The sequence below is a fragment of the Pinus tabuliformis genome, chromosome 7, assembly GCF_031772625.1.
Source record: "Pinus tabuliformis cultivar Carrire ecotype Pingquan chromosome 7, CPIR1, whole genome shotgun sequence".
In the NCBI taxonomy this organism is placed as follows: domain Eukaryota; kingdom Viridiplantae; phylum Streptophyta; class Pinopsida; order Pinales; family Pinaceae; genus Pinus; species Pinus tabuliformis.
The window spans coordinates 864,385,361-864,410,892 of record NC_142293.1 but is presented as its reverse complement, the minus strand read 5'-3'; the positions used below and the strand labels follow the sequence as shown (position 1 = coordinate 864,410,892).

At 38.4% G+C, this 25,532-nt stretch overlaps 1 pseudogene; it reads right to left on the bottom strand.

The window, feature by feature from the left end:
• Positions 1–669: 669 nt before the first annotated feature.
• On the bottom strand, positions 670–1,740 carry LOC149250342 (protein IN CHLOROPLAST ATPASE BIOGENESIS, chloroplastic pseudogene; annotated as a pseudogene).
• Positions 1,741–25,532: the final 23,792 nt, after the last annotated feature.

Sequence of the window (25,532 nt, the reverse complement as noted above, 5' to 3'; positions counted from 1 at the left end):
ACTTGTAGTTAACAGCAGTCCTACTTGACTTGCTTGGCTGCCCTTGTGCTCATTGATTTGGTGGCCTTTGAACTCCGAGCTGATGGTGGAGAATTCGAGGTAAGGGCCCATAAATGAGGGGGACACCTTCCTACAAATCCTCTAGCTTGTTCTCCCACGAATTTGGCTGCCAAGTGCTCATTAAGACCTTCAATTTTGTCTCCAAGTTGACCAAAAAGGCTACACAAAGCACCCATTAGACTTGTTGGCATAATGACTAACCAAATTCACTCTATTAACATAAATATAATAAAAAACATGCAATAAACTAATGAGAATGGTGGATTAAGTCAAATTAGGAGGTTGAATGAGCCCAAATAATTGTCCATTTTTGGGGCTCATCATCACCCCCCTACTGAAAGTGTTGCTCATCCTCTGAGCAACCAATCTCTCTCCTCATCTTTGATGGCCCTGGTGGCCTCCTTGGCTAAAATCGCGACCGATTTCTCCTTTGGCTCCCCTCTTTTCAAACTTCCTGTAGAAACAGTTCGCTGGCTTCCTGTAGAAATAGTCCTCTGTCTTCCTGTAGAAACAATTTTCTCTGATTTTGCTTGCTTGGCTGGGGGTGCCTTCTCCTTGAACTGTGTTGTGGCTGTCTTGGGTGTGTCCCTACTTGTTTTTTTTCTGACCAGTTTTCTGTATCCTTACTTGGCTCTAGCTACTACACTTCAATTTCAATTGGCGGAACACTGATTCAGACGTGCGCTCTAATTTTATGATACAAAGATTGATCCCAAATCAGGACCTTTCTGTTTCCTTGAGAACAATGTGTGTGGATTTGCACTTAATTTTAGCAATCATAAAGTATAAAGCGAGCTATTGTATCTAACCCAGCTTCCTTGTAGTAAGCTGCAAGTTGATCCTGGATGTCATGCCAGGATCCATCAAGAAAAGCTAAATCCATCAAAAATGCAGCCTGGTCAAGAGCCACCTGAGCAGGTGCCTTCCCCTTTTGAATATCCTCACGCCTTCCCTCATCTGTAACTCTTTCTCTCATGTATTCAATTTGTTCGTCTCCCCAGCCTGCAATTTTAGCAACTTCCTCATATCTGCAGCCTATTGTCCACCACGGTAATTTTAATGCTACTTTGGCAGCATCCTTAGCTTCAAGCTTACGACCAATTTTCAGAAAAAAAACTCTGCATTAAACACAAATGGCCGACCAAATCCAGGAAAGTGCTTCCTATTCACGTAAAGCTCTCCTGTCACCAATGCAGAAACCTGGTCGCCTCTTTCCAAATGACCCAATGCAATACGCTCAAATACATCTGGAAACAATGCAACCTTCTTTATCAAATAAACATCAAGATTTCCAATTTTAGATTCAGCTACATCCCCTTGTTTATACAATTTCTTGCCAGCATCTCCTGAAGCAGCATAGAGGCTATTTGTTGCGTCCTCATAGCCATTCCAATCTTCTTATACCGGAATCCTATGAATATATTGATCCACATGCAAGACTTCAAGAGCTTCATTTTCAATTTGAAATCAGTGGCTTACAGTCTTAGCTAAACGTGACACACCATACTTCTGAACTCGTACAACGGGCATCTCCATGCCTTCTGGACTGGTTGGCCATCTTAGAAGAGCTGTGAAAGCACCTGATTGGTCTTCTGACAGTGGTATTGCAAGAGGAATTATACCCCGTCTAGCATAAGGAGGGACAAGTTTTTCACCCTTGGCCATATGATAATTGTCCATCTTTCTTCAAGCTCCAAACTTGATGAAGAACCTTAGGCTTCTCTGCTCTGGAAGTCTCTGCTGCACTTTCCTGTAGAAGACCCCACCCGTTTCCTGTAGAGTGTGATTCTGCCTTTGAGTGAGCCCGATGCACGAGTGAAATTCGAGAACAGGTAGGAAACTCAGCGGAGGACGATAGGTTAAGCCGATTGTGGACGCAGAGGATGTATACTTCAGTTTAACATGATGCAAGTGCAAGTTGACTAACAGTTCATGACTTTCAGCTGAGCGCTCATTAATTCTGCGTGATTTTTGGTGGAGTGAGGTGGCAAAACGTGTGCGCTGGCTTTTTAGAACTGCAGTGATGTTATGAACTGCATGTCTTCATCTATCTGTCAATCAGCTGATGTCCTGTGCACTGGAGTTCAACAGATCTACCACTAACTGTGTTTTTCAAATTTTTCATGAATGACCATACACGTATGCTGCGTGATTTTTCCTTGAGCGCTAGAGAACTGGGTGTCTTGCTACATTCATGGCTTAATTTCACCATTCCATTCGTTCATGCAATGCTTAGACTAGATTCATGCAATAGATGAACAAGGTTTAGTCACGTACCTGAAATCAAACGGCTGCTTGTGAAGCTTTTTGCTGCTGCATGCTCATGTTCTGCTGCTGCATGCTTGGATCCTTTGATTGCATGAGGGCTTGGCTGATGGTTTTTGATTGCTTTTCCTTGTGCAGGTGTCCTCTGGCCGGATCTGAGCTGCATGCAATTGTTTCCACGTTCAGATCTGCACCTTCAAGCTGCTGCTGCTGCTGCATGGTCACAAAACCAGAACTTGTTTTCGCCATTGCTCTCAAACGGTAAATCGGATTGATCTATAACTCGGTGAGCATGTTCCTATCATCATTATGCATCTCCCATAGCAAAATCGTGATCAATGGATGCACGGATTTCGAGAAAAATGGAAAATGGCTGAAGATTTCAGAGCTCGATTTCTCGGAAACCGTGCATCGGAATCAGCTGAAACTGCTTGGGTAGCTTACCATCACCCACATGCATATCCACATGAAACAGGTTTTGAAACGGATGCACGGATATGGAGAAAATGCAAAAATGGCTGATGGTGATGGAGGCTGATTTCTTGGAAACCGTGCACCGGAATTGCATGGAACTGCTCAGGCATGTTGCCATCAACCTTGTACAATTCCCCATAAAGCGGTTTGTCAAATGGATGCATGGTTCTCAAGTTATGGCAAAAACAAATTTTGCTCTATGGATTTTTGCTTCAAGGCACTTTGCATGTGTTTGCATGGAAAGGAAAACTGAGCTTGGGCTGTGATGCAGGTATGGAGATGATGGAGGAGGAGTTGGAAGATTGCATGAGGACTTCTGAACCCTTGAGGAAGCTACCATGTTCGCCAAACCACTTTTTGAAATGCATGCCTAGTTTCCCACAATTTCTACAGGAAGTTCCTGTAGAAGCACAATGAGAAGCACAATGAGGTGGAAAAAATGATGGAGAAAGGCAAGGGATGGACACACAAGTGCTTGTAGGCCTAATCAACAGATTCCCACCATCAGATTCCATTTTAAACTTGAATTTGGTTCGTCCAAAGGTTCTACAGGATGTTTCCTGTAGAAATACAGAGCTTCCTGTAGAAGGCACAAGAAAAATTCCTTTAACCTTGATTTGAGTGCTCCTCCTGTCATGAAACATCCTTCTTGCAACCTGCAATGTCATTGCTGCAACATGAAATTATTCAATGGAGATTAGCTTTATTTTTCTTTTTCTTTTTCTCTTTTTTTTTTTTGAAAAACAACTAGGGCGCCTCATGGAGGTTTTCACCCTAATTGCCTGCCTTGGGCGCCTCCAAGGGAGGTTTTCACCCAAAGATCTTATTCTCTTTTCTCTTTTTTTCCAACCCATTGACCGCCTCATGGAGGTTTTCAATCAATGAGCCAATCTAAGGCGCCTCCAAGGAGGTTTTCACCTTAGATTTTTATTTTTCTCTTATTTTCATTTTTTTTTTCTTTTTTTTTTCTACCCTACCCTACTTGAAAAAAAAAATCATTTTCAAGTATAAGAATACTTCCAATGGAGCCATGTGCACATCAAGATTAGAGACAAAATGATGTGGAGGCTCGAAATGCATGCTTGGATAGGTATCCAGATCTCAGAGACCAACTGATCTGACCTTGAAGGGATCAAACATAGCTGAGAAAGAGAGTACTGATGCAACTTAGTGACTGTCTGGAACCATGTCTCAATATAGCTTTGATATCCTTGGTCCTTTTGCTGATTTGGATCATTCTTCATGTCACCTTCTATCATGACTTTCTCATCTTCCTCTTTTTGCTGATCTTTCTCTTGAATACATGGAAGATTTGATGATAACCACGAGGGAACTCTCTCGATCTCTGATTCTGATCTCTTCTCTTCATCAAGTGCAGCCCATGGTTCTTTGATCTCCTCTTTGGAATCTTCTTTTGCTTTTGGTCCTTCAATGTTGTCAATATAATCTCTGCTTTGCAACACTCTTCCTGAGCTTTGGTGAAGATCATTGGGCTCAAGAGGAGTTGTTTGGATATGTTGTGCCTCGGATTTGCAATGGGGTTAAGCTGCTTCATTGTGTGGTTTTGGAAATGGTATGGGTAGTTGAGTGGAGGTGTTAAATTGAGATGGAGATGGATGGCATTGTGGTTGGGTAGGCATTTGGGGTTACCTTGGTGGAGGAGGAGGCGATGGTTGTGGATGAGCAGGTGGTGGAGGAAAATGAGTGGGATGAGAGTTGTACTGGGGCCTCCACTCCTGATAAGGTGCATTCCACTGAGGCTGTGGCTGAGCATAAGAGCGAAACGAATGAGCAGCTGGTTGGGCATAATATGGATCTGTGAAGGAACAAGGAGGAGGTGTGAACCAGGAAGGATGAGCAGGGGGACCCCAAGAAGGCATGAAAGTGGCTTGATAGGGGTCATAATAGGTCTTGGGTGTCCCTTGCAGTTCCTGCTGGTAAGATCTAGGTCCATGCGGCCAACTTTGGTTCATGTAATAGAGTGATTCAGTGGCTCCTTTGGCTCTTTGATATGCGGCTTTAATTCTGGGTAAGGAAGGGCACTGATCTGTAGGATGGTATTCTTCACAGATGAAACACACTTCTAGGGAGTGCATTGGACATTCGTTCCTAGGATGCTTTCTAGTTCACCTAGGACAAAAAGTGACCAAAGCCCTCTTGGCTTCCTCTTGCTTCTGTTGGATCCGCAAGGTATCCAGTTGCATGGCAAGAAACTGCCTCAGATCACTCTTGAAATCTTTGATCTGATTTTCAAATTCATCTTTGGACAAGATGTTGCTCCCAACATTTCTGCTTGTAGCCATTCGCTTAGAGGAATGTTTTCTTCTTCTTCTCCCCTGGAGGTTCTTCAGATATGTCTTGATGTCCACCCAGGGGTTCTTCTTAGTCACAGCCATCGAAGAAGAGAGAACGTTGGCTGTGTGAAGCAAAGGGGGGTGTTGTGCAATCATTTTTCTAATTTATCTCTACTCCTACAAGGCATGAAATGAAATCTTTTTGGTTGATTTTTGCTTTTTTCTACTTCTACCTGCAAAACTGAAATAGATTGAACTGCAACTAACTATCTTGCTAAAATGAAAATGTGGAATTGAAATGAAAGTAGGAAAGGACTAATATATTTTGCTCAAATGAAATTGCAGGAATGGAAATGCTAGTCTACGCTTGCAGAATTGAAACACTGATCTACGCTTGCAGAAATGAAATGGCAGAATTGAAATGCTAATCTATGAAAGCAGGAAATGCTAATCTATGAAAGCAGGAAATGTCTATGCTACTTTTGCAGAATGGAAATAAAATAAACTACTTAGCAAAAGATTGTAGTGGAAAATAGAAGAAAAACGACAATCACCAATACTCTGACGCTTCCCCGGCAACGGTGCCAAAAAGATGGTGGGCCCCAGTATTGTAGCAATAATGCTACAACTCCTGGAGCTTCCTATCTCTAATTTTATCAACCCGGTAGTTCGTAACAAACTTGGAAGCGACAGTGCTGTATGCACAAGTACTAGCTCTTGTCGCAGCTGTCACTTGGTCAGCTGGCACAAGTCCGCTAGGGCTCAAGCCAACTTCTATATGTTCTCAGAAGAAGCTTTCTAAATGATGAACGAAGACTATCTGAAAGGAAATTAACCTACTTTGCAAGAATGAACTGAAAGCCAACAAAACATGGAAACCCTAGTAAACCCTAATCTGACTAGTCTAATCTCTATGATGCAATGGTGGGAGTGCAAACTTCTAGAAATGATGCCATTACTTCTAGTGATATGAGATGCATGAATTTAAACTACTTCTACTGAAAAGAACATTGTTTTTGTATTTTTGCTTAAGTGGTTGGAGTTATTATGATTTTGTTTCTTATTAGGGTTTGACTGTGCAGGGGTAGTTTGAAGGGAAAGAAAGCTTGGGAAAGGTCAGGAGGGCTAGGAAAGGTTCCAGGGGATCCAAAACATCATTCCACAGAAGTCCACAACGTTCAGGTGCTCGGCAACCGAGTTTGCAGGCTTCTACAGGATGTCTGCAGGGGATCCTACAGGATGTTCAGAGATTTCTACAGGATGTTCTGAAATGGGATTTTGGAGCATGGGTGAGTGAGGGAAGATGCATAAGTGGATATGGAGGTGGGATAGGGGTCTGAAGTGGCCCAGGAACTGATGGATGGAGCTAAGGAATGGCGAGGATGGTTCAATTTGTTCAAGGGAGAGTGAAGCAATGTTGCACAAAAATTAGGGTTTTGGGAGCGAATGGCAAACGTGAAGCAAGGGTTCTAAGTAGAGGGTGGAGTGGATGGTGCTGATGGAGAATAAGTAGATGAAGGAGTGGTACAGGTGCTCTGCAAGTCGTTTTCCAATCTGAACCAACAAAGACTTATGAATTCAAAGACCTAATTACGTTGACCTAATTTGCTAGCTGTTAGTAAAGAGAATGAGCAGAAGTGTGACCTGCAATGAAACCATGTATTTTAACTCATGCAAATAAGCAAATGAAAGTTTGAACTTGTAACCAACTTCTACACATGAAAATCAAACACTAGTGATTGCATGGCAAAGCAAAATCAGTGTTTTTGTGGGCAGCAAAGTCATCCTAGTCACAACTCTTGATCCCACTGAGGGAGAGGTGAAACCACAGATGTTTGTTGGCCCTTTTCTTGAAGCTTTCTCTGTGAACAACCTATCAACTAAATCTAAGCATGAAAAGCTATTTTACTCGTCAAAAAACAAACTAGATAACAAAACAAAATAGCAGATTTTATTCTCAAAATGCAGCAAAACACATAAAGATAAACAAGGGAGGTACTGGGCGCTTGAGATGGGCCCAACCCCAAGAGCTACAGCCTCCCAAGAGAGATTTAGAGCTGGTGCAAAGCTGGATTCATATTTATTAAACAAGAATGAAGAGTTACATAAAAATTGTCCACAAGAAGAACTTGAACATGAGCTGAAAGCAAAGCTAATCCATGGCCTACAAATCGAATTACAAAATGACTATAACAAGACTATGAAATGACTAACTACCAGCTACAAAATGAATAACCACTAGCCAACCCAAAATGAGGCCCTAAGCCTTCTTATTTATACAATTTGAGGACCCAACAGTCCTCCTAAAATTTAGGGACTTGGCTGCCCAAGACTTGTAGTTAACAGCAGTCCTACTTGACTTGCTTGGCTGCCCTTGTGCTCATTGATTTGGTGGCCTTTGAACTCCGAGCTGATGGTGGAGAATTCGAGGTAAGGGCCCATAAATGAGGGGGACACCTTCCTACAAATCCTCTAGCTTGTTCTCCCACGAATTTGGCTGCCAAGTGCTCATTAAGACCTTCAATTTTGTCTCCAAGTTGACCAAAAAGGCTACACAAAGCACCCATTAGACTTGTTGGCATAATGACTAACCAAATTCACTCTATTAACATAAATATAATCAAAAACATGCAATAAACTAATGAGAATGGTGGATTAAGTCAAATTAGGAGGTTGAATGAGCCCAAATAATTGTCCATTTTTGGGGCTCATCAAGTTTCATATTGTTTTGCAACAGGTTCATTTAATCATTTTATTGTTGAGTGAAGCGAGATCTCTTTTGCACATGGACATAGTATAAGTTGACATACATCAATAGATAGCTTTACATTGCAGTTATATAGATAGGATTTTCAATTGCAGAGTTAATCTTTCTTTTTGTTAAAGTAGATTTAGTTATGGTGTGATTTTATTGCAAGTGTGATTTACATTCAAGCAAGTGTGATTTTATTTATAAGCAAGAGTGCTTTGATTTTAAAGCAAGTGTGTGTGTGATTTTATTTCAAGCAAAGTGTGGGTGTGCTTTTATTTTTAAGTGTGAAACAAGTGTGAAGTTTATTTCAAGAAAAGTGTCATCTTTCGTTTAAGCAAGAGAAATAGAATTGTTCCATTTTTATGAGTGATTTATTTACTTACATAAATGTAGAGAAACATGTGTATTTTGATATCTCAAATTAACATAGGCATTGTGTTAGTGACAAAGACTCCTAGCACATACAACGCACATACATTTCATTATTTTACTAGCTCTCGTTGATAATTCATGTAAGTAATTTAACATCAATTAAATTACCAAACATTTTGGCGTCATTGCCAGGGAAGTGTATATAGGAATCTTTTTCTTTTTCTTTTCATTAAAAAATAAAAATAAAAATGATCTTCATAGGGAAAGGGATTCTAGAGGTAGATTTGTAGGTAGAGGTAGGAGTTCAATTCCAACATCACCACTCACCCCACCATGACTTTATATTGCCTCACCATGAACCCAAACTCATATTCCATCAATTGCAGTGATCTGGATTTAAAGAGGAACACAAAAACTTACAGATATAACCATAAATTCAAAGATGTAGTAGAAATAACACTCCATTTCATTAATATGAAATAATAAAATATGCTTACAAACAGAATGGAAATAAGACTAGCTTGGGCGATGGTAGCTTATCTCTAAGAAGAGATGTAGCGGCTAATTCCTATGAATTATGTTACAATGATGTTCAAGGGCCTTCTTATTATTGAACAATAAGAGCAAACCCTAAACAATAAAAACCCTAACTCGAGGAGATGCAACCCAAGAGTTTATGGGCCCCATTGGGGTGAGTTGGATAGCCAACTTCCTGGGGTCATGACTTGGTCATATTATCTTCATTTGATGTGCATGATAACCGTTGGAAAGATCTCTCTGAGGAATAAGACAGAAAAGATGATTTTAACAGAAAGTCATTGGTGGTAGATTGCTAAAAAATGTTGTTTAGGGCCTCAAAACGGCTACGAAAGTTTAGGACTTGAGAAATTGTTATAAATAGTAAACTATGCGACAATTAAGGAAACTAAAAAAATTAAAAGAAACAATGGTGGGGGTCCAAGAGGAATTGACGGGTGGCCACCAACATCCACCTGGATCATTCATCCCCTGTTAAGAAGAAATGGTCCCCATTGTGTTGAGTTCCTCCATGAGATGAGGAAACTTTTGTTGAACTTGGTCCCTAGTGAGCCACTTGCCTTGGTGAAGGAGTTGGCCTGCTTTGATAACTCGATACATTTGGATCTTTTGCTGGAGAGTGTGCTTGATCTGCATGCCCATGATCCAATCAGTTGCAGCTTGTTTCATGCAATCTAGATTTAACTCTCTTCGTGTGAGTTGTTCTGCAATATCAGATGTGTAGTAATAGCAGAAAGTATCTCCAAAGGTGGTCCACATTGAACATGGGTGTAGGTCAAGGAATGGGGGAATGTTGAGCTCAAATGCATTATATCCCATAGCCTTGGTAATGGTGTAACGACCATATCAGAGTGGTCTAAGTCTTTGATAGGCTCTAGTAAGGCGTTCCTTTTCCAAATGCAACCAGACGCTATCACTCACCTGAAACTTCTGTGGCACCCGATGTTTATCATGTCATTGATTATACTTGGCATTTGATTTCTCCAGAATGTCGTGGACCTACTGGTGGATATGTTGGATGTGCTCAGTCAAGCTGAACTTACCTTATCTGTTTCCAACTGGACATGAGACGAATCTACCTGAGTAGCTGTAAATGGCATGGCCACATCAATGGGACATAGTGGCTGGAATCCCAAGCCCACTTGAAAAGGGTTGTGGCCAGTCGAGCTGTGGAGAGCTCAGTTATAGCTATACTAAACATAGGGGAGGCTCCCATCCCATGTGCATGGATGCTTTGAGTTGTACATGTGCAAAATGTGTATGATCATTCTGTTGACAACCTCTGTTTGGCTATTAGTTTGGGGATGGATGGTTGTAGACTTAGTGAGTTTGGAGTCCAGCATCGACTAGAGACTAGACCAAAATATACTGAGGAACCTTCTGTCCCAATCTAAGATGATAGACTGTGGGATCCCAAAGTGTATCCAAACTCATTCAAAGAAGAGTTTAGCAGTGGTTTCTGTTGTGATATTCTTCTTGTAGGCCACTAGAATGGCCATCTTTGAGAATCTGTCGACGACCATAAAAACACAGTCATTGCTATGCTTAGTAGAAGGAAGGTTCGACATGTAATCCATGGATATGGATTCCCAAGGTCGAATAGGGGTAGGCAACAAAGTATAGATTCCTTGCTTTTTGATGGTCAGTTTGGCAATGGCGCAAGTAGTGCAGGATCTAATGTACTTCCCGACATCCTCTATTAGGTCCCTATAATACTAGTGATTACCCCATTACTATTGTAGTTGTATCCCATATTAATATTGTTGTGCCCTTATTGTCCCCATATTTTTATTACTGTGCCTCATAGAATCCCTCTATTGTTATCTTTGTGCCTTTATATTATTATTGTTAGGTTGGCTGGGTTATATTGTGACTCCTTAGACTCCTATATATAGAAAGGAGGTTTTTTCATTTGAATCATCAAGGAATCATTCATTTGTGTAATGTAAAGGAGGTTTCCCCCTCGAAGAGGCTGAATTCTAAGGTGTTGATCTATATTTTCTATCTTCTTGTGAGCTGGTTTCATAACATTTGATATCAGAGCTTTTGGATTCTAGGGTTTCGTAGCTCCAAATAGGTCATCGTGGGATTTTCGCTATAACTTTTTTTTATGCGACGTTTCAGAAGTGAGAAAAACACATTTGAGATGAAATCGCACTGAACCTTAGGTCCGAATTTCAGAGCTTTTTGAGCTATATTTGCGGACATGTGATCTGAGGAAGTTGGTATTTTTGCAAACTCCTGAATTACATCCCAAACAGGTGACCTGGGGAAAAGCGTCATAACTTTCTCTTTGAGCATTGGATTTAACTTTCGCAAGAAGTTACAAAAATAGGACGGACAATAGTTTCTTGTGTATATTTTCTAGAGCCAAAGGTCGAAACAGGGACATGTGGCACATTATACAAATTTGATCTACTGAATTAGTCTATAATCAGGTCACTGTGGGAGATTTGGCATAACTCTTCCTTGGAGAATCCAATTTCGATCAGACCGGTGGCATTGGAAAGAGGACCAATAGGGCTACTACAGGTTGCAATTTCAAAATTGGATGATCTGAAATTACAAATATACATCAAAGGCGATATTGAGATCCTACAAAGTGAAAAAAGATGTGTAGATTTTTTTTAAATTCTTGCTTTTCGCTTAGTTTAAAAAATTATTTTGAAGGAATTCAAAGGGCATAGTAGAGCATTATTATTGGCAACTGATGCCCTGAGGAAAGAAAATGAAAACACCTGGTAAGTAACCTGAAAGCTCTAGCATGACTCATGAAGAAGAGGAAGAAATGCTACATGATATGTCAAAATTACAAGACCAAGTGCAACAAATGTCACTCTCACAAAAGCTAACAGAAGCTAAGATAAATGGCGTGGAAGCTAAGATGAATGGCATGGAAGCTAAGATGGAAATTTTGAAGATAGATTTGAACACAAATTTGAAGACAGGCATGGTAGTTTGAAGACAAATTTGACAAATTTTCTACAACAAATACTTACTAATGGTGAAGGGGTAGTAAGGGAAACTCATGATGTGAACAAAAGAAATGTTAGTCATGATTTCATAGACTCTAATGTTGGATTGAAGACCCACCATATTCCAAAAATAGATATGAGGAAGTTTGATGGCAGGGATCTCGCAACATGGATATTACAGATGGAGCAATTTTTCGATCTCAATAATGTGCAAAACACACAAAAGGTACATATTGCAACTTTATATTTGGAACCAAATCAGTTTGTATGGTATCAATGGCTTTTCTATCATAAACAAATTATCACTTGGGTAATTTTTATGGAAGAATTGACAGCACATTATGAGGATATGAAAAGCAACACTTTTTTTAACCTATTGATAAGTCTCAAACAAAAGGGTTCAATAATGGAGCACATTGAGGAGTTCCACAAATTGAACATAAGGGTAAAAAATATTCCAGAGGAGCATAGGATTGATGTGTTCATAGGTACTTTAAAGGATAATATGAAACATGATGTTCGCCTTTGGGAACCTGATTCATTATAGAAGGCATTTAGGTTAGAAAAAAAAATGGAAAGCAAAATTATGGCAACCAGGAAGCATACCACTCACAGTTATAAAGATGGAAGTGTTTTTACCCTAGTCTTCCACAGCCTATAAGGTTGACACCACAACAATTGGAAGAAAAAAGAGAAAAAGGGCTTTGTTACAGTTGTGATAACAAATACACTAAAGGTCATAAGTGTGCTGAGAAGAAATTATTCTACATAGATTGTGAAGGGGAAGAAGAAAAGGAGCAAGAAAGGTCAAAAGAAGAGGATATACTCCAGGAACAAAGCCTAGATAAAGAAGAAATGAACTTTACCATATCTTGTAATGCATTGGCTAGAATTACCACTCCTCAAACCATCATGATAGAAGAACAAATGAAGAAGAGAAAGGTAATAGTGTTGATTGATTTAGGAAGTACCCATAATTCTATTCATTGTAAGGTACCAACATAATTGAATTGATTCCTACATTGAGCACCAGAGTGTCAAGTGATGGTTGCAAATGGAGGAACAATAAATTTCTCTGGAAAGTGCCATAATATCAAGCTATCCATGGGAGAATATGTATTGACTAGCCCAATGCTTTCCATTCCAATGGGAGGTGTTGATGTTGTACTAGGAGTCCAATGGCTACAATCCTCGGGTACAATAGCTTCTAATTTTCAAGAACTTTTCATGAAATTTTCTATGGAAGGAAAGGAAGTTGAATTAAGGGGTATTGCAGGGAAACCAAGAAAGATAATCAGCTCTAATGGTATGACAAAGCTTCTAAAAAAGGAACAAAGAGGTGTAATTGCACAATTATGTTCGCTAGATGTTTCCACATCGAAATCATCTATTTCTCTAGATCTCCAAAAAGTCTTGGACAATCATTCCAAGGTATTTGAGACTCCCAAAGGTCTCCCACCTATGCATGATCATGATCATTCTATTCATCTGATTCCAGCACGTGTTCCTCCAAACATTAAGTCATACATATATCCCTATGCCCAAAAGAGTGAAATTGAACGTATGGTTGCAGAAATGCTAGGGGCTGGTATAATTCAACCTAGTCAAAGTTCTTTCTCTGCTCTAGTGGTATTAGTGCACAAGAAGGATGGATCATGGCGCATGTGTTAGGATTATAGGGAGCTCAACAAGCTCACTATTAAAGATAAGTTTCCCATTCCTATCATTGACGAATTACTGAATGAATTGTATGGATCAATTTACTTCAGCAAGTTGGATCTTCATTCAGGATATCATCAAATCAGAATGAAGACTGAAGACATTTCGAAAACAACATTTAGAACTCATGAGGGTCATTATGAATTTTTGGGCATGCCTTTTGGCCTTACCAATGCACTTTCTACATTTCAAGGTCCGATGAATTCCATTTTCAAACCCTTCCTTATAAAATTTGTGTTAGTAGTTTTTGATGATATACTAATCTACAACAAGTCTTGGAAGGATCATGTTGAACATGTTGACAGGGTGCTACAACTATTGGAGGAGAAATGATTATATGCAAAAATATCCAAATGTTTCTTTGGAGTACAAGAGGTGGAATATCTAGGTCATATGTATCTCAAGGAGGAGTTAAGGTAGACCCTAGCAAAATTAAAGCCATTAACGAATGGAAAATCCCCATATCCATAAAGCATCTGTGAGGATTTCTCGGGTTGACAGGGTATTATCACAAGTTTGTTAAGAATTATGGGAGAACAGCAGCACCTCTAAGAACATTATTGAAGAAAGATTCATTCTCATGGACTCTAGAAGCAACAAAGGCCTTCGAACATCTTAAAGAGGCAATGTGCCAAGCAACGGTATTAGTTACTTCAGACTTCACAAAAACCTTTATTGTGGAATTTGATGTTTCAGGAAATGGGATTGATGTTGTTTTAATGCAAGATGAAAGACCCATTGCTTTTGAAAGTCGTCCAATCAAGCGAAAGTTTTTACACAAAGCTATCTATGAGAAGGAAATGCTGGCAATACTACATTCACTTAAGAAATGGCAACCCTACCTAATCGGAAGACACTTCAAGGTAAAAACGGATCATGATAGCCTTAAATACTTTTTAGAACAAAGATTATCCTCAGAAGAGCAACAAAAGTGGGTCACAAAGATGTTTGGTTATGACTTTGAAATCATCTACAAAAAGGGAAGAAAAATGTGGTGGCAGATGCACTCTCAAGAAAGGATGAGGATGTGGAAGCATTGTTGTGTGCCATTTCTATTATCCAAACAGATTGGATAAACGAAGCAAGGGAGGAATGGAAGAATGATGAAGAAGTGTGGGCACTTATTCGAAAGTTACAACAAGATTCTAGTACATCCAATACATTTAGCTGGCAAAAAGATTCGTTATGGTACAAAGATTGCTCATAACTCTGTAAGAATTCCCAACTCAAGCAAAATATTCTTATGGAATTGCACACTTCTCCCGTAGGAGGGCACTCAGGATTTTTCAAAACTTACCACAAGGTTAAGAAGGAATTTTTTTGGGATGGCCTTAAATCGGATATTCAAAACTTTGTGGCGGAATGTTTGGTTTGCTAACAAAATAAAGTCGAAACAATTAAGACCCTGGATCTATTACAACCTTTATCCATTCTAAGCCAACGTTGGGAGGAGGTTTAAATGGATTTTATCACAGGTTTACCCAAGTCTGAGGGAAAGAGTGTCATCATGGTGGTAGTTGACAGACTTACCAAGTATGCACACTTTTGTGCATTATCACATCCATTTAAATCCAGTATAGCTTCTATTGCATTTATGGAAACAATTCAAAAGCTACATGGAAACCCAAAGATTATTGTAAGTGACAGAGATCCCATTTTCACTGGAAATTTTTGGACAGAATTGTTTTCTTGTCTCGGTACTCAGTTAGCTCATAGCTCATCTTATCATCCTCAATCTGATGGGAAAACTGAGATAGTAAACAAATGTTTGGAAGGATATATTTGTTGCTTTGTATCTGATAAACAAACACAATGGGTCGAATGGTTGCCTCTAGTTGAATGGTGGTATAACACTTCCTCCCATACAGCAACAAAAACGACCCCATTTATGGAACTTTATGGATATCATCCACGATCCATCACATCATATTTAAAAGAAAATTCTAAGGTTCAAGTAGTGGAACATCACATCGAGCATCAACAACAAGTCCTCCAACTATTAAAGGATAACCTCATGTTGGCGCAGAATAGAATGAAACAACAAGCAGATCAACATCACGGCGAAAGAAGTTTTGATGTAGGTGATTGGGTATTCCTACGGCTACAACCATATAAACAAATGTCCCTCAAGCAAGCTAAGAAGGATAATAAATTATCACCAAAGTATTATGGTCCGTACAAGGTGTTGCAAAATATTGGTACTATGGCATACAAATTGGAGCTTCCTGCGACTTCTCGAGGGTACCCAGTTTTCCATGTTTCATGTTTAAAGAGTGTTATAGGCGACAAGCTCCCAGTTCAAACAATATTTCTAGAACTTAACGAGGAAGGAAAAATTATATTGGAACTAGAAGCAGTCACAGAAACAAGAACTCGATGGCTACGAAATCGATCAATTTCGGAGTATCTTATCAAGTGGAAGAACTTATCCACTGAAGATTCCACATGGGAGGATGAGAATTTTATATAGAAGCATCCATAACTACTCAAGCGTTGAGGACAACACTTTTTTGAAGGAGAGGGGTATGTTAGGTCCCTATAATACTGGTGAATACCCCATTACTATTGTATTTGTATCCCTTATTAATATTTTTGCGCCCTTATTGTCCCCATATTGTTATTATTGTGCCCCATAGAATCCCTCTATTGTTACTTTTGTGCCTTTATATCATTATTGTTAGGTCGGCTGGGTTATATTGTGACTCCTTAGACTCTTATATATAGAAAGGAGGTTTTTTCATTTGAATCATGAAGGAATCATTCATTTGTGTAATGTAAAGGAGGTTTCCCCCTCAAAGAGGTTGAATTCTAAGGCGTTGATCTATCTTTTCTATATTTTTGTGAGCTAGTTTCATAACATCCTCTTGAAGATTCGTCTAGTAGAAATACTTCTGCAATACTACCACTATTTTCTCAACCCCGAAATGCCCAGCGGCTCGACTATAGTGCGCTTCTCAAATCATCTTGGGTCACTCGCTTGAAGGATCACAAAGGTGTCCCAGGTGGCATAGCAGGGCATCCTCGAGGTGAAAATATGGAACTTTCTGACCCTTCAAGAGCATCTGGTATGTGTGGTCGAACTTTGGGTTGTTTTTGTATAGGAGTGGCCAATTAGAAGTCTCGTACCCACAAGAGTTGAGAACGATGGTTAACGCCATGATCGATGGTTAGCTGAGCTAATCTACAACATTATTGGTGCTACCCTTCTTACACTTGATATTCAAATGAAATTGTTGTAGGTATCTCGACCACTTTTGATGGCGATCATTTTGCAACTTCCCTTGCATCTGTAGGAACTGCAGGGGTCGGTGGCCTATGTGGATGACTGTTTCATTACCAAAAATGTAATGCTTCGATTATCGGCAAGCCTCCACAATGGAATACATATCTTTTTCATAAGTGGGATACTTTTGGACTGTGTCTGAAAGCATCTCACTCTGATATGCCATTGGATGCCCCTGTTGAGTGAGGACTGCCCGAATAGCATAATCAAAGGCATTTGTCTCAATCTCAAATGTGTATTGCAAGTTTGGTAAAGTGAGCACTAGTTCAGAGTAGAGGCGATATTTCAACTCTTCAAATGCCTTCTGTTGAGATTCAGACCAAAAGGATTTTTCTTTCACTCCTGCCTTGGTGACTTGACAGAAGGGCCAAGTGATATGAGAGAATCCCAACATGAACTTGCGTAGAAATTGGAAAGACCCAGAAAGCTACGGAGCTCTGTCAGAGTGGTTGGGGCTGGCCAATCCTGAATGACTTGGATCTTGGTTGGATCCACATGCACCCCTTGTTCATCAATAATGTATACCAGATACTGAACCTCGGTCATGCCAAAAGTGCATTTCTTCAAACTGGAACATAGCTTGTGTTGTCGCAGTGTTTGGAGAATCTGTTGGATGTGTTGGAGGTTCTCTTCCCAACTTTGGTTGAAGATTAGGATGTCATCCAAGTATACCACTACAAATGATTTGGTGAATGGCCACAATATGTCATCCATCAACCTCATGAAGGTTGTAGGATCATTCGTCAACCCAAAAGGCATAACCAACCATTCAAAAAGGCCCTCCTTGGTTTTGAAGGAAGTCTCCACAAATCAAAGGGCTCGATTGGTCCCTGGTGATAACAGACTTCAAGTTGATCTTGTTGAAACATTCCCCCCCCTTCAGTTGGTCTAGAAGGTCATCAATCCATGGGATTGGGTACCTATTCCTGACAGTTATCTTGTTCAGTGCCCGGTAGTAAATACAGAGTCTCCAAGTCCCATCCTTCTTTTGTACCAACATGATCGGGCTCCCGCAGGGCGATGAACTCGGATGGATGTGAGCTTTCTATAGAAGCTCCTGAATCTACCTCTTGATTTCTTCATTCTACAAAACGGAGAGCCAATAGCTTGGTCCATTGGGCAGCGACACACCTGGGATCAGATCGATGGAGTGCTTGACTTGACAGTGCGGAGAGATCCCTACAGGGGTTGGGTGAAGATGTCCTTGTACTCCTCCACGACCTTGTCCATCTATTGTTACCATGCAGAGGGGACCTATCTGGAGGTCATGGCCACCGTCTTCTTGTTTCAATGAGGGCGTATTATCATGAAAACAAATTTCCCGGTTTTGGAAATGAACCTACTAGATTGTTTTGCAGTAACCAAAGAGATGGCGGTAGGCGGTGCTACCTCTGATATCTTTTACAACTTATTTCCCAAAGTAACAATAACAACACAAGGCCTTAACTCATACATAGCATGTCGCTTCCATAAGTATGGTTGGCCTAATAATACACCACAAACATCAAGGGGAGCAATGTCACATAATACCTCATCCGTGAAGGGCTTGATGTTGTATGGAAGGCGACATTTCTAACTCATGCGAAGATATTGTCCTTGGTGAAGCCAACTGATGGTGTATGGTTGTGCGCGTGCTGTGTTTGATAAGCCACTATGCTTCATGACCTCTGCCAAAATGACGTTCTTTTGGCTCCCTCTGTTGACAATGAACTATAGCGGGGAACCCTTTACCCACATCTAGAAGTGTAAGAGGCGCTCTTCCTCCTCTGGATCTTCAAGTTCCTCCTTCTGCATCTTCATGGTGGCAATGGTGGCATTGGGATATGCATCAATAATTTGCTTCCCTTTTTCATTCTCTTTGTCAGGTTCTAACTTACCGTTGAAACATGCATTTGATTCTAAAGCCTTTAGCTCAGCCACCAGTGACTTCTTGGCATGACACTCACTTGTGTTATGAGTGGAGCTCTTATGGAACTCACACCACTTTCTCGTGTCCTTCTTCGATGTCATGACATTTTTCTTTGCTTACATCTTGGGGGCACATTTCCCTTGCTTTGTATTCACAGATCCAAAGTATCGCTTCTTATATTTAAACTTTTGCTTGATCTTGACCACACATCAGTATGCCGTGCTGAGCGAGGAGATGTCCAGGAATTCCATCTCGTCCTGGATGTACATATGCAGGTAGCCGAGGTACTCAAGAATCAAATGCTTCTTACAATCCTTGATACCCAACTTCGTGTGAAGGGTATGAAAAACATTGGTAAACTCTTGCACATCTTGGTTCCTTCCTTGTCACAGTGTTGTCCACTTTATGTATTTATCCTCATAGCTCTTGAGAGGGTAATACTACTCCTTAATGGCATCCCAGAACAAGTTCCAAGTGGGTGCAAATGAAAACAGTGAGTTCGTACTTTCATCTTCTTTGAGAAGTGCAAAGGTGATCTTTTCCTTGCTGGAAAAATCATGAATGGAAAAATATCCTTCTAGGAGATTTAACCATTTATCTACAATGTTTGCATCTATCTGACCCTCAAATATGGCATTGTAAAAGTTAACTTGTACCTTAAAGGGTGTGGCACTTCCATAGTAGCTACTGGAAGTAGATGAGTTGCCCCTACGATTCCTCGAGCAAGACTTTCATAAGATCTCTTTCCCGCTCATATTTCTTTTCATCCACCATGGGAGGCCATCAGGATTTGTGAGGTTGGTCTTACAAATGTTCGACCAGTTCAAGCCCTAACTCCTTATATCCCAACCTCATTGGGGACATGCAAAGAAAAACAGATAAAGAGTAGACCGCTATAATACCACTGATTTGGATTTAAACTGGAATGCAAAAAATTACAAATATAACCATAAATACAAAAATTTAGTATAAATAACACTTCATTTCATTAATATCAAATACTGAAATATGCTTACAACTAGAATGGAAATAAGACTAGCTCGGGCAATGGTAGCTTATCTCTGAGATGAGATGTGGCAGCTACCTCCTCTGAACTACATTATAATGAGGCTCAAGGGCCATTTTATTATTTAACAATAAGAGCAAACCCTAAACAACCAAAACCCTAACCTAAGGAGATGTAACACCAAGAGTTTACAGGCCCCGTTGGGGTGAGTTGGACAACCAACTTCCCGGGGTTGTGACATGGTCATATTATCTACATTTGATGCACATGATAACTCGTTGGAAATATCTCTCCGAGGACTATGACGAAAAAGATGAATTTATTACAAAGTTTCTAGCAGTAGACTGCCAAAAAAATGTCGTTTATGGCCTCAAAACGGCTCAAGAAGTTTAGGACCCAAAAACTGCTAAAAATAGTAAATTGTACTACAGTTAAGGAAACTGAAAAACTCAAAAGAAACAATGGTGTGGGTCCAACTGGAATTGGCAGGCGGCCACCATATTCATCTGCATCATTTAGGCAGATATAGACTTCCTGAGGTACTTAGATATGAAATCAAACCTAAAGATACACCAAATTCTTCAATTGAAGTTGTAATAGAAGAATAATATCCTACATCCCCAACTGAAGGAGTAATTATTCTATCTTCAACTAGAGAACAACTTCTGAGACAAGAACTAGAAAGCCCTATTGAAGAGGAAGTAGAAGAAACCTATTTTAACTTCCCATTGATAGAAGAACCAGAGGAGCTAGAGGAGGAACTAGAAAATCCAATTTTGGAACCTTACATTAGTTCTTAGGAATCTACAATGGTAGGAAAATGGGAAGGGGAAGTACATAATGTAAATGGTGAACAACCTATAATTGGAGGTGGAAGAGGTGGAGGAAGAGGAAGATGAGGTGGTAGAGGATGTCCAAAACCTTTTGATTTCCCATCCTTGATGAAGATACCACAGTGATAATGAAAAATATATCACCCTCCATCCTTCCTAATCTCCATGGATTAAGAAATGAGGATCTTGAAACATTTCTCTTTGAGTTTGAATTTTTGTGTAGGTATTATGATTGCTTGCTTGATACTCAAAAGTTGAAATTGTTTCCATCCACTCCTAGGGATGCAACATTGAAATGGCTTATGGGCTTAGGAGTACATTCTATAAGAACATGGGAAGAAATGAAAACCGCATTCTTAGAAAAATACAAGGATTATTGTATGCCTTATAATATTAAAGATGAAGTCCTTAAAATGATGCAAAAAGAAGATGAGAATATTGAAGATTTCATTGAAATAATTGCTTATAATGTAAAATGGGATAAAATTCATAATCTAGATGAAGAAAATTTGAAAGCTCTCTTACTAAAATCTATCAGAGATGAGTGGATAGACCTTCTGAATCCGATGGGTAAAGGAGATATTTCTTAGTTATTATTTGGAAATATTTGTGAGTTATGCATACACATTTCAAGAGGAAAGGAAAGAACTAGGAAAAATCTAAGAGATCATGTTATGTCTAGGATTAATAAATCTACAGCTGGATAGTAAGTAGAGTTGAAATAGGCAATTTTCTTGACAACTTTAAAATTGATATTTTTGGGAGTCTTAGTGAACAAATAGATACCATCAAAGTACAAAACAAGCAAAAATTTTAAAATTTTGCATTATATATCTTTTGTCCAAAATGTAGAAAGAAGCATGCCTTGAGAGAATGCCCTCTTGACTTAAAAAGTGTGGAAAACTATGACATGTGTACAGAAAATCATGATACAAATGAATGTCCTTCAATATTGGGTGTCAAAGTTGTCTATCAAGAGGAAGTAATGCCAAATCAAGTAGAACCTCTTTGTTTTATTGCCAACAGACCATGGCAAATTTCATAATCCAATATGACCCAAAGTTTCAACACTCAAACATATGCACCACCTTCACAAAGTAATTGGACTACACCCATGCCTTGGCAACCTTGGCCTCAACCTTGGGAACAAATATGGAAAAATACTTATGGAAAATATCCTCAATATCCTTAACCTTAACTTATTTTTCCACCACAATATTTTCCTCATCCTGTTCAACCCTCTCCATCACAAAATCCAAACCCATAACTTTCTTTACCATTTCCACAAAAGCCAAATCAATTGCCTGCTCAACCACTTCCAATTCCAAATAATAAAAATTAACACCCCGTTTACAACATGGATGGACAAAAGTTCCAAACTTACATGATAACTCCATTATATCTAAATAACATCCAACTTAGATCTGGTAGAGTATTGGCAAAAAAGTCACCATCTATTCTTATCTAGGAGTCTGAAAAAGATGACTTCTCTGAGAAAGAGACATCTTCTAATCAAAAGGAAAATTCTAAAAAAAAAATCACCCCTGTACATTCTGATGATATTCCAATAAACGTAACTCCCATTATAGAACAACCTTCATTTTCTGTTCAAAATCCACCTGTTCTTGAAAGATTGAAAATTGATAAAGGGGTAGAAAAACATATTGTGTTTCCTGATTATGATATGATAGATAAAATGAAGAATGATTGTCCAAAAATTCCTTTTTTAGAATATATCAAAGAAATACCAACATTTGCAAAGACAATCAGGGAGTTAACTATTAAAAAACCAGGAAGAAAAAGAAAAGAAGTTAAAAGAATCTAGTTAGTTGGAAACTTTGCAGATATGATGATGGGAAAGATAAAATTTCAAAAATATCTAGATCCAAGAAGTCCCGTTGTGAAAATGCACATCAATGGTGTTGATATTCCAAACACATTGATTGATTTAGGAGCATCTATCAACATCATGAGTAAACAAACTATGGATCAATTGAAACTTGCTAATATTCAATATACACCTACACTATTGCAATTAGTAGATATATATGTTATCAAACCTGATGGTGTGTTAGGAAATGTATTTGTATCCTTAGATTCTTGGGAATATCTTATTGACATCATGACCTTGACACCCAAGAATAATCTAGGAGGACACCCATTAATTATAGGAAGGCCATGGTTAGCTACAACTGATGCTTTTATAAGTTGTACATCTCGTGATATGTTTATCTATGATGGAATTTTGACAAAGAAATTCACATTATATCCTTCTGCAAAAATAGTGATAGAAGTAGAAAGTGAAGCATGGATAGATGGTGATAATGAAAACTTTGATATACAACCAATTTTTTCCACTTCACAAATAGATGAAGAAGATCGAATTTTGAGTTTAATAGAAAATAATGAATCTTCCTCATATTGTGAACAAAATCATAGTTTCCAAGAAAAATGTACTATTGAAATCTATCATAATAGAAAGTTTTCCATGGAAAACTTTCAGTATTAATGATAATCTAGAAGAATCTCAAAATAAAGAATTAAGAAAGATGTTGAAAGAACATTCCTTGTCTTATGCATGGGAATACACTGATATGAGAGGAATTGATCCTAACACTTGTATGCATCATATCTATATTGAAGAAAATGCTAGACCAATTTGACAACCACAGAGGAGAATGAATCCAAGTCTAAGGGAAATCATTAAAGATGAATTGCCAAAATTGTTAAATGTGAATTTCATTTATCCAATATTAGACATCCAGTTGCTTTCACCATTGGTAATTGTTGCGAAAAGGAATGGAAAATGGAGATAATGCATTGATTATAGCGAATTGAATAAATATGCTTTAAAAGATCATTTTCCACTTCCTTTTATAGATCAAGTTCTTGACACATTGGCATGGAAAAAGTACTTTTTATTCTTTTACGGTTTTAGTGGATATAACTAGATCTAGGTAGCTTTAGAAGACCAAGATTAAAAAACCTTCACCTGTCCATGGGGAACATATGCATATTGAGTATTTCCTTTTGGGTTATGTAATTCACATGCAACATTCCAAAGGGAAGTTTTAGGTATTTTATCTGATCTAATTCATGATTTTGTAGAAGTTTACATGAATGATTTTACTGTATATGGAAATTATTTCGAACAATATCTTAAAAATTTGGAAAAGGGTCTCGTTAGGTGTAAAGAAGAAAATCTCTCATTAAGCCATGAAATATATTTTATGATGTTTATTGAGGGAATTGTTTTAGGCCACCATATTTCAGAAGATGGAATCGAATTTGATGCATCTAAGGTAGAAGTAATTTCCAAGTTATCAGTTCCTACATGTCAAAGGGATATTAGAAGTATTCTTGGTTTTACTTGCTATTATAGAAGATTTATAGAAAAAATTACAAATATTTCCTCTCCACTTTTCAAATTGCTTACAAAATATTATGAATTCATTTGGAATTATGACTGCTAAAAATCTTTCGAAACATTGAAAGAAAATATTTTTGAAGCACCCATTTTAAGAGGACGAAATTGGAAACTACCTTTCCACATTTCAACTAATCCCTTAGATACATATTTAGGAGTTATATTAGGACAAAAATATTTAACTCCTTATGCCATTTACTACACAAGAAAAAATCTTAGCCATGCGGAGTTGAATTATACTGTAACAGAAAATGAGTTTTTAGTTGTTGTGCATGCCATCAATAAATTTAGGCATTATACCACAGGTTATAAAACATTCATTCACACAAATCATTCTGCAAATAGATCTTCAATGAATAAATCAATTACTAATGGAAAAATTACAAGATGGTAATTGTTATGACAAGAATTCAATATTACTATTTTGGATAGACCTGGAAAACAAAACATAGTTTCTGATTTTCCATCTAGAATCCAAAATGATAATAATGATGTTCATGTAGAAGATAATTTTCCTCATGAATATATTTTTTCAGTATCTATTAAATATCCTTAGGTTGCAGATATTTCCAATTATTTGGCTACAGGTAAGTTACCATCATACCTATCTCATTGAGAGAAAAGAAAGGTTATTCAAACTGGTGCATCTTATTCATGGATAAATGAAGAATTGTACAAGACAAGACCTAACCTAATCATTCAAAGATGTGTTAGAGAAGATGAAGTACCATATATATTAAAGCCTTTTCATGATGAACCATGTGGAGGACACTTCATTGATAAGATAAGTACTTATAAGGTCATTTTCTTAGGATATTATTGGCCTTCTCTTTTTAAGGATGCCAAAGAATATGTTAAAAGGTGTGATAGTTGTCAAAGAATGAGGAAACTTGTTCCTTGGGATGAAACGCCTCTACAACCTCAGGTACTTATTGAACCTTTTAAGAAATGGGCTTTATATTTTTTTAGCCAAATCAATCCACCGTTAAGACAAAAAAGGTGCATTCTTGTTTGTAAAGATTATGTCACAAAATGAGTAGAAGTGAAATAACTTCCTTTTGCTACTAAAAATGTTGTAGTTTCATTTATTTTTGAGGATATTTTCACTTGTTTTGGTGTTCCAAGGGAAATTGTGATAAACAAGGCACTCAATTTAAATCCAAGTTGGTATAGAAGATAATGGAGGAAGACAAAATGAAACATAGGAAGTCAACTCCATATCATCTACAAGCCAATGGATAAGTTGATATTCCAATAAAGTAAGTAAATAAATTCTTACTAACACTGTGCATCTGCATAGAAGGGATAGGGCATAAAATATTCTACAAGATTTATGGGCATAAGCTTCCAGAAGATTTATGGGCATATCGTACCACATGGAGAAATACAACAGGACACACTCCTTATGAACTTGTTTATGGAAAGAAATTCTTGTTTCTTATTTAGTTCTAGATAAAGAGTTTTCAAAAAATAGTTAAATTGGGTCTTGATCTATCAGAAGACCAAAGAAAAAGAATGGAGCAATTGAATGAACTTGATGGGATATAACAAGATGCTATTCATAGAACCAATATAGTCCAACAAAAAAGGTCCAATTGACATGATAAGTTTATCAAAGAAATGAAA